Raw genomic sequence first — 11,232 nt, 5'->3', positions numbered from 1 at the left:
GGGAATCGGACAATGATTACTAGCCATCACGCTCCATTGCCATATTATCCAGTATAGCCAGGGAGCCAAAAGTCGAGGGGGCGCGAATCGATATTAGCCCCTGCCCCCGGCGCAAATATCCGACGAAACCGCAGTGTAGTAAGACAAGTGTTTAATGGCGGTCGATTTAGTTAGTATAGACACCACATTTCGCATCATCTTATTAAAGTAAAAAAAACTACATTCTTGTGGTAATTGTGCTCGCAGGGTTACAGGACATACACACGCCAACCCTTTGACCCTATAACGGTGAGCAGAGCGCCGTACATATTAAAACAGACGTTGCTGCCGTTGATTATCCCGAATCACTGCGGGCAAACTTGTCCGGATTTCATTAAATGTTGAGACCATGATGTGAGCGAGCAAATCCCACATCTTTCGCAGCGTTGTCGGTTCTCTTAACCCTTATTTGCAGTTCGGATTCCGTTAAGCCTGTGCCTGATCGGCTGAATGAGCGATGTAGGCGCAACGATTTCCCTTCTTGTGATATCCGTCTGCGAACGGATGCGCGGACGCATTAGGCCTAATTACCGAGCCCGATCTGACGGCCCGCAGCGCTAGGCCGTGACTTGGTTGGCAGGTGCTCGCAGGCCATAAACAAAGGCCCCTGACCACTCTTGGTTCTGTTTCTTGCGTGACTGGCGCTTAAAAGGCGGCGTGCTTGCAGTTGCTAAAGGGGAATCTACTCATCGCAAAAAAGGACGAAGGGCAAGGCAAAAGAAACGCACAGGACGCAGCGCCAATGCGTATAGTTGATATGTAGATGTGTTTCAAAGTAGTTATTCGCACCAAGTAGCCCTACTCTCATGTTTAACATTGCTACTTTGGGCCCTGTTCTGCCCCCTTCTTTGCATGTTGATTCATCTGTAACTCTAGTCAACCTCAGTAGGTGTCGTGCGCGGGTTCTCTCTTCTGCCCTCAGCAACAATTAGCGCTGCTTCCTGTCTGTTTCTTTTGCCTTGTCATTTTTTTTGCGCTATGTAGATATATGTCTCAAGTCAGTAATTAGCACAGACTAGTGCAATCCTCATGTCTAATACTGCTATTTCCATAGGCATTTTCGTGGAGCATTCAGTTGGTGCGTGAGTGTACATGAATTATAGCCCGAATGTTGGATATTTTTGCACGCTCGTGAATCAGTTGTGAACGTTGCCCTACATGATCTGTGTTCACGTGCATGCATTCACCTCCTTTTATTTTATCTCTACGTTACGATTAGCAACTGCAGGCATAGTCAATGAGCATACATTCTCTAATGAAATATCTACAAGTAAAGCGTGATATGTTTGAAATAACGGAGAAGGTGGCTGCGAAGATGCCGAATCAGTTGGTCCAACACCTCGGGACCCCTTCGACGATAAAATCTGGCACACAAAAAGTAAAGAACGAGTACGGTAGTATGACGGACATTTCAGTTAGAGGCTATTCTATATACATTGCCGGTACAATCGGAAAAAGAAAAGTTATATAATAAGCGCTTTCTGCCACGCTTGGCAGATAGCAAGTGATAGAAAGAGAGCAACATGCGAAGAAACAAGAATAATAGTGGCGTAAAGTTAAGACAAAAGAATACAGTGGCACATATTGATTAGAAAACAACTGCAGGTGGATGATATGTTCTCGTAAGCCGTACTGTGAGCACGGCAGATAATCGACGGTCTTATTGTTATACTAACCTAATGGATGTCGAGGAATGAGATATGCTCCGCGTAATATGGGATTGTTTGGAGTGGGGAACTAAGAAACAGCCAATTGTTGCCTGACGGGCAATGTCTCTTCAAGGTGATCGAATCCTCTGTCGCACACAGCCGAAGATAGCTCAATATTGTAAGGTTGAGATTACAGAGGCCAGCTCGCCTCTACAAGGACAGTGAGTAAGCCGAAGTGCAGCTTCAAGAAAAAATCCAAGAGAGAGAAAGAAAGAGAAACCGAGGAGAGGAGAAATGCAGGGATGCTAACAATAAAAAAAAAAACAAACAACCCTGTACGCCAACCTACACTGAGAAACCGGGGTGGCGTAGGCGTAGGTAGAAAGAGAAACAGGGACCACAGAAGCAGTTTCGCAGAATATCACTGTTGCCGCTGACTGCCACTGCGCGATTTCATTAGTCTATCACAAAGAACACAAATTCAGGCTACAAATGCATGTGCAGGTCTGTCGTCGTTAAAAGACAAACAAACAAACAAACAAACAAACAAACAAACAAACAAACAAACAAACAAACAAACAAACAAACAAACAAACAAACAAACAAACAAACAAGCAAACAAACAAACAAACAAACAAACAAACAAACAAACAAACAAACAAAACAAACAAACAAACAAACAAACAAACAAACCGAAACATAAAACTGCAGCAGTGTTTTCATTGCCATCAGCTGCAGTTACTTATGATTGCGACGTCCTAAAGTGGTTTCCTCTGATAGTGGCCATTGATCAAGGCGAGCTAGTGCTATTGCGAACGAGCGTCTTTCTCTGAAGTCCAAGGGGAAGGTGTGGTGCGAAACCCCTGCGCTCATAGACCACAGCGTCGAATTACTTGGAAGCCCACACTTCAACAGCAGCGGTACGGCTGTCCAACAAAGCAACATCAAAGCGTGCAGTTTTGAAAGATTGTTATAGTTAAAAAAAAAAAAAAACCTGACAGGCCATTCATAAACCTGGTCATGGTACCAGAAATAAATTTCTGATGCAATTTCATCCAGACATATTGAACTTACTGCAAACTGATTATCACCCGTAAAACCGAACATTCTGATAAGGTCTTTCATTTTTGCAGTTTGTATTACGGCAGAACATTTGAAGTTCTTGCGTTTGATGTGGGGTAGCTGTATTACTTTCTACCGCACGATGAATTACGTGCAAGGTTTGAGAGAAGTCATTGATTTCCAGGATAGGGTGCTGAGTCTGTGTTGGAGTCCTTGTGGTTCCCTCGTTCTACCTGCGGTCTACGTTTGCTGACATAAATTCCTAAAAATACTTCCTTATGAAAACGGATATATAAACAAAGAAATGGTGAAACTCGTCCGTAGAACTCTAATGCTGATTTTTTTCTTTCTGTGTTGATTATTATTTCGTAGCCGAGAAAACGCGAGAGGAACTTGACCGATATAGTTCAGTCGCTTTTAATTAAAGAGTATCCATTGGAAATATTTTGACAGCTGCCGGAAATTCATGTTGTAAAATTACTAGACGTCAGACTTTCCTACGGATCATAGATATGTGCTTGTCTGATTGTATGAACTCCGAAACAAACGAACGAACGAACGAACGAACGAACGAACGAACGAACGAACGAACGAACGAACGAACGAACGAACGAACGAACGAACAAACAAACAAACAAATAAGCGAACAAAAGCCCTTCGGTCCCCCGCCCCCTTTTTTTTTCAGGCCTTGCCAATCTCCGTAGAAGACCCATAAGTCATGTGTTAATAAGGAACGAGCAAGCTTTTGCAGGCAACTAAATTGTTTAATAAGCGCAACTTTTTCGAAAATAATAAATATTATTGCTGTTGGAGCAAAGTTTAAGTAGTTAAGACAAGTTCGTCAGGCTCTTGGAGCCGCAGTACCAGAGAAGGCAAAGACAAAATACGTGTACTTACCCGTCACATATGATGCTGAAAGAGCTTGATTATAACGAATTGCAAGTCAGTTTACAAGCAAATTTGATGGGGAGAGTTGGCAGATGTCGATGAGGCCAGCTATCGAAAAATTTCTTCACACAGTTGCACCATGGGGCTCAATAACACAGCGAAAGCGTAGTAGCCTTAGTACACTGTCGATCTCCGCCGTAGGAAAAAAAAAAAGCGAGAGAGACAGACATAGAGAGAGGAGGGAGGGGGAGAGGGAGAAATGTGAGTGCAAGCTTCGAAACTGTGCTCTGTGTACATGCTAAACCTATCTACGTCCGACTATCCTAGCCTTAATCAACCGAATATATGACCCCACGAATATACAACCCTACGAATACATATTTACTGACCACCCTCTGTTTGCTGACGTAATAATAATAATATCTGGGGTTTAACGTCCCAAAAACCACGATATGGTTATGAGAGACGCCGTAGTGGAGGGCTCCGGAAATTTCGACCACCTGGGGTTCTTTAACGTGCACCTAAATCTGTTTGCTGACGTAAGCGACAGCGATATACGTAAGCTGTCGTAAGGTAGCAGGCGATGGTGACCGATGCATGGGTCTTTGCCAAGCAGCCGATCTATACAAATGGTTGCCTTTTCCAGGAGCCATTCTTCAACCTGTATACCTTTTAATAAAATAGCACGCGATGTCAAACTGCTTATTTATTTTTTGCTTTGTCATACCGAGAAAAGTTTTTGGCCTCGCAAAGTAAAACTACGGAATACACTTGAAGGAGGACGCTGTGGTGACGATCTTCGTGTTCACGTATTTGCTTCTTAGTTTTTCTCATTTAATATAATTTCAGAGTTTCTAAGCAAACCGACCATTCGTAAATGTGACAGGAGAACATATACGAAAAATCATTGCCTGACATCGTGTCGTAAGAAAACAAAATTGCCTGTGTTGTCCTTAGGTTTATATACTTTGGCATACGCTCGCACCCAATAATTGAAAAATTCATCGTTGCGGAGAGACGCGTCCCTGACATTGGTTGCCAACATGTTTCGGTATCGTAATAAACAAATCGATCAGTTGACCGCGACCAATGCACGGCAGTAATGTTGTTTGTGCTCTGACTGGTAATGCATAGACATTGTTAGATATATTTGCTTAAAGGAGTATACTGACACGATTTTGAGACATCGCAGCAGGGACATTTTTTGTTTCCTTCGTATGCAGTGTCAACCCTCTCCACACACCGGAGTCAGACAACACCTATAAAATATATTACTTTGATTTTAAAGTTTTTGTCACTGAAGAACTGCAAGCCAGCCCCGCCGCAATGGACATTATCCCGACGAGTCAAGACAGTTCCCCCGAGTTTGCGAACTCTGCGTCATGCATAAAGCCTAAATCGCCGAAATCGCTGTCGCGGTCGCTGGACGACAATTCATCCATCGTTTACGTGCACCACGAGCAGATGACCTATCTGTAGCTTGTACGTCGCGAGTTGCTGTCTCCCCGTGACATCACACTGCGATGACACGTCACTGAGAAGCTGCCCCCTCGATATCGAAACCAAAAGCGTTTTTCTAAGGTAGCGGTATTAAAAACGTATTCGAAACATTCCCAGGCACCACAATAGCCTTTTTAGGGTTCTCGACACCAGTGTTTTTATTTAGGGCAACAATCCGAAAATATTTAAAATTCGTGTCAGTACTCCTTTAACATTGCTGAAACCACTTATGATGTTTCTGAGCACTCGCCTGTATGCGAAAAAAAAGGACCTCTAGTGAAGTTGCTGCGACTTCACAGAAGATTCTAACGGTGGTGCCCTACATATCTGCCTCCGCCTTGTAAAAAAGGCGAGCGTTTGACCCTTGCGGCTTACCTCTCGTCCGTCGCAGATGCCCCACTTTTTTTTATACTTCCGCTAGTGATCGGTGGGTGGCGCCACTGTGTTTCGAGTAGAGCGCTCTTCTAACACTGTAAACTGGGGCGGGGGTCACTGCGCGTCAGCCGATGGCCGGCCAAGGGTAGACCATACTCTACGACCCCGTACGTGAAGGAAAGTTGCTTGTTTCTTCAGGCGTGACGCATACGTCTCCTTCCTCAGCAATACGCTCACTATACCGTATTTAAAAATAGGATGGCTATACTTAAGCTCACGCATTATTGACACAGTTTAGAATTAACTACCTTCATGAGCCGTTTCTTTGGTGTATATGATAGCAGAAAGAAACCAAAACCAAAATGCGAAATATCATTTTCCAGAGGCTTTGTCTGGGCGAGTTGGTGCGACATTTGCAGAATAGAACAGCACGAAGGACGAGACGAAAGACACATTATAATCACAGGACGAGTGCTGCACTCGTCATGTGGTTAGTGTGTCTTTCCTCTCCTCCTTCGTGCTGTTCTATTTTGCAAATCATTTTCCACGTTTGATTGCCTTGACAACGAGAAGCGAATGCTGTGAGTATCGCAGGTTTATGTGCCGCAGCTCAATGAGACCCTGTTTGAGTGTGAAGGGCCCCCGCATTTGTACGGGGTATGCCGCGACTACCAGCCATGGTTGATACGGCTTTCCGCCAACGGCTCCTCTGAGCTGCTGAATGCTAACGTTGTAGCCGCAAAACCTGCGGTAGGACGTTATAGCAACGCGCCCTAATAAACTGAGATAATGCTTAGGCATACGCTTTTATGCCTGTAATCCTTTTTTCAACCTTTTTCGACTGAACCTGTTCATATTCGCCTTCTATGTAGTTCCCTTTGTGACTTATCGATTGACATTTTTAACGCAATAGCGTTAAAGAGGTCGTTTCGTAGAAATTCAGGCGTCGGCGTCGTTGGTTGTGAGCGAAAAATCGGCGTTGTCCGTGAGCGAAAATTCGAGATGGATGCAATTAAATAAATAATACTCGGTCCGAGTGAAAATCGAACCCAGGCATTCTGCGTGGCAAGCAAGTGTTCTATCACACAGCAACGCCAATGCCTGAAACTGTTTCGTTAAAAGACGCTAAAAGTATGCCATGTAGTGAGGAGTCTCCTTAACGCATGTAATATTGCGTGGCAGAATTGTAGAATCACACCAGGCGTCAAAACATGTTAAATGCGCAAAGAGTGAGTGGTTTAAAGCTATCCACCATAACAAAGTGTGCAGGTGCGCGCACGTGCGCGTGGCACCTCACGGACGCGTAGTGGGTACATCGCCAATTTGCAAAAGGATGAATTATGACGTAGTGGGCAATTCACAACTGTACTTGCAGTAGGCATTCTATGGTAGTTTGAAACGGCCAATGTTACGCGCACAAACGTTCCTTTGCTTGCAGCATGGTTGTAGGCGATGCGCACGGGGCCCGATTACGATATTGCGTTCTATTCTTGAAGGCGAAGCTCGGGCGTCCTCCAAGTCTTTACTGTGACAGCACATACTGAATGCTCCTCTGGGGACTGTAGGGCAATATGAATAAATAAATAAACAAATATTAAGCTACTTCTACAGGCTGCGTGCGCCATATTTCCATGAAACTAGTGGCGTGAAGTTGGTTTGCTGAGATCGTACGGTGCATACCAAGGGCATCATTGTGGCCGAGGTCAATTTGTATGTCTTGCGACTCGTGCTGCCCGTTGATTTCGAGTTATCAACTCCACTTCCACGAAAGTGAACGCTTTGTAGAAAATTTTAAGCCCGTCGAAGTGCGTGACCTTTGTGAGATGATATCTTCTTAGTATACCTGTGGCGCATTTATGACCATAGGCGTGCGCAGGGTTCCTCATCAGTGGGGGCGGGGGGAGGGGGTGAAGGTCATCGCAGTGCCCCCCCCCCCCCCCTATTAAGTCAATGCATGGGGCAGACTTTGCGCTCCCCCCCCCCCTTGCGCACGCCTATGTTTGTGACAACATGTCAAGTTTTAACATTCTAGAACAAAATTCTCACCGTTTTGTTAGAAAACTTACGCAGCCCCGTTACCGAAGGATGAAGTTTATTTACGTTGAACTTCAGACTATTAAATCTTCTTTACGAAGAAAACAAGAAAAATGCAACATACCAAGAGCTTCACGTAATTTCAACCAAGCTTTAAAACAAGGTGATACATATTAGTCGATTCAGATCACGGCGTGTCGTCCACAGTCAATTTGAGCTGCTCAAACTTCCTTTTTTTTCCCTTCCGCCAGCTGTGCTAGAATAGCAGCTATAAAGGGCTACGCTCCTAAGCTCGAATATGCGGGTACGATCCCTGACCGCAGCGACGGCATTTCGATAGGGGCAAAATTCGAAAACACCCGAGTGCATAGATTTAAGTTCACGTTAGAGAATCTCAGATGGTCGCCCCGCCACGGTGGTCAAGTGGTTATGACACTCGACTGCTGACCCGAAGGTCGCGGGATCGAATCCCGGCCGCGGCGGCTGCATTTTCGATGGAGGCGAAAATGTTTGAGGCCCGTGTACTTAGATTTAGGTGCACGTTAAAGAACCCCAGGTGGCCGAAATTACGGCGTCTCTCATAATCATATCGTGGTTTTGGGGCGTTAAACCCCAGATATTATTATAATCTCAGATGGTCTAAATTATTCCAGAGTCCCCTACTATGGCTTGCCTGATGATCATATCGGGGTTTTGGGACGCAAAACGCGAAAATTTTTAGTTCATTTTACAAAATGTTTGAAGAGCGATCAGCTCGCAAATTGTCTTAATTCATTCATGCAAAATTTTAAGTTGAGATTAAAGCTAGAAGTATAGGAGTAGCCAAAATTTTTTTCGAGGTGGGTGGGTGGGGGTTCAACCACCCTTTACGTATTCGTGCTTGGGTTTGTATGTGTGCGGGTATATATGCACATGAAAAACTTAAATATTTCTGGGGGGAAGGGGTTGAACCCCCCCCCCCCTTTTCCCTGGCTACATTAATGGGCTACACGTATGATTTTTAAATTTCTGAGCGTGCTGAAGAAAACTCTATGAAGTTGTTTGTGTTATTTTGTCCTGCGCGTTTCCTCCGGGCCATAAAGGGAAAACTGGAAATGCGAAAAGAAAAAAAAAACCGTCACTGCGCGCCTGAGTGTGCGGTTTTGTAGCGCTCTTAACTGTGCCTTCAAAACGAAACCTGGGTGCTGTAGTCGTAAAAACAACCGACGATTGATCTGATTTCAGCGCCATCCTAGCCATATCGCTTATCTTCTTGGACCGTGCTGACGGGATTTCCTGGACGTCAGGGCCTTTGTACATGCACAACATGTTGCCTTAATTTAGGACCATACTTGAGCGCGCAGAAAATAAGGCGCGCAATCATCATGCAGCGACGTCGTATTTTTTTTTTTTTGTATTTCGGGGACTTTCTTCAAAGCCCACAATAAATAACCGCCTGAAAGATAACGTCATAAAAAATAACCTCGCTGGGTGTCTCTGCGCTCACTCTATAACTTCGATTCCCGGCCACGGCGTCCACATTTCGGTGGGGGCAAACACACCCCGTGTACTTAGATTTAGGCTCACGTTAAAGAACCCCCTGAGCCCCCCCCCCCCCTCCCCTAACGACGTGCCTCATAATCATATCGTAGTTTTGGCACGTAAACCCCCAGAAACTATTATCGTCACCTGACTTCAATGAGACTTTGAAAACAGAGTAGTACATCTTAGGCAATCTAAGGTAATGCCCTCAGTAAGTCAGACTTTATTGCAGTACAATTACATAGCCAATTAAGTTCAATTAAGTAAAGATAAGAGTGTTAGTTTTAGAGCATAAGTTTATTTATCAACCTCGTATACGAGGTGTGTGTGTGTGTGTGTGTGTGTGTGTGTGTGTGTGTGTGTGTGTGTGTGTGTGTGTGTGTGTGTGTGTGTGTGTGTGTGTGTGTGTGTGTGTGTGCGTGTGTGGTTTTTTCCTTATTATTTATTTTTTATCTCTGTCTCTTTCAACCCCCTATTCCCCAACTCCAGTGCAGGATAGCATGCCGGATACTACCTTCTGGTTAACCTCCATGCCTCATTCTCTCTCTCTCAACTTTCTTTGCACAGTACTGCTCCTCGGATTCTTGCTCTACATCTTGCCTGTGCTTGGCAGGATCCATAAAATGAACATCCATGTTCTACAGTCCTCCAAGCCCAAACTCTGAGAAAGAGGAAGATATACCAATTGGGAAATAGCAAGGAGGTTAACGGGAATTGAAACATCTGATTTTCCACCATGCACTAGGTGAAAGGTAAACAAAGCTTGAAAGAAGAGGGGAGAGAAAAAGCTGGCGCCTAGAAACGAAAAAGTTGAGGAAGAGGAGTAATAGGCTATTGCCGCTTAAAAAACAAATGCGCAGCTTGCACTACTGGCGCAAGGCTGGAACCATGAGCGGAGCTAGTGTTCGACCTAGCTAAGTTTTGCTAGTATGTTACGTGAGTTTTAGTCACGCGAGTAGTTACATGATGTTAGATGATTTTAGTCACGTGGCTAGTTACGTCACGTTACGTAATTTTAGTCACGTGTGTGTTACGTGGTTTTTAGTCACGTGACTGGATGTTGCGTGATGTTACGTGATTTTCGTCACGTGACCAGTTGTTACGTGATACTTCGCACTAGTGGTGCCAAGCCTGAAGGGAGTGCGGAGCTGGGCGGCCTTCTTTTGTTTCTCTTTATTTTTCTATTTCTTTCTCCCTATCGTTCTTTCTTTTTCTGTCATCGCTCTGTATATTCTATGTCTCTTTTGTCTCCGTTTATTTCTATTTCTTTCTCTTTCTATGTATTTCTTTGTCTTTCTCGCTCTTTCTATCTTTCTCCTTCTTGCTCTCTCTCTCGCTATTTGTTGCTTCCTTTTTCTTTCTCGCTCTTTATATCTGTGCCTGTCTTACTTTCTGTCTTTTTCCCCCTCTTTTTCTCTATTTCCCTCTTTCTCTCTACGCCATGCTTTACTCTCTCTCTCTCCTCCTTTTTCTCCTACTCACCATCACTCTCCTTTCCCGCCACCAACTACACTACACAAGTCTGTGCCTTGTAATGTAGATGCGCTGAGCGAAATGCACAAACGAGTAACGTAACAAGAGCACAGGATTAGTGGTGCACAGACTTTCAACTGTTCGCTCAGCGCATCTACATTACAATGCCGTACCAACTAGACCAAATTGAAGCATTGCTAAAGTTTATGCTGTGCTCTGCTAGCGTGCCTGGATAGCCGAGTGCTTAGGACGTTCGCCTTCAGATCGTGGGTACGAAGGTTTGAATCCCACCGCCTCATCAGACATTTTTTTCGCCACGATTTTCTATTTCTTTATATCTTTCTTTTTGTCTCTCTGTTTCTCTCTATCTCTATTTCTATCTCTCTCTCTCTGTACTCGTTCTCTCCTCTCATCCATCAGGGTTATTACAGGTCACGCACAAGAAATCGGCGCACGTGTTTTGGGCGCGAAGCAGAAGGTGAAGAGCACGAAGCGAGCGCGTACCGGTTCATGAGGATGATAATTACTGTTCGCACTACCCCGTGCAACGAAAAGCTTAAAGAACTCCACTCTTAAAAGCTTAATAAAACCTAGGTAGTGTTGTGCCAGAGCAGGTGACCGAACGTCGAAGCAGGGATCAACCCCTGCTTGCTTTGTCTGCAATCCGGGGAAAACGGCGTCTTCACCCGGC

The sequence above is a fragment of the Rhipicephalus sanguineus genome, chromosome 1 (assembly GCF_013339695.2).
Source record: "Rhipicephalus sanguineus isolate Rsan-2018 chromosome 1, BIME_Rsan_1.4, whole genome shotgun sequence".
Lineage (NCBI taxonomy): Eukaryota > Metazoa > Arthropoda > Arachnida > Ixodida > Ixodidae > Rhipicephalus > Rhipicephalus sanguineus.
The sequence above is the reverse complement of the archived record's forward strand: the minus strand, read 5'-3'. Positions refer to the sequence as shown.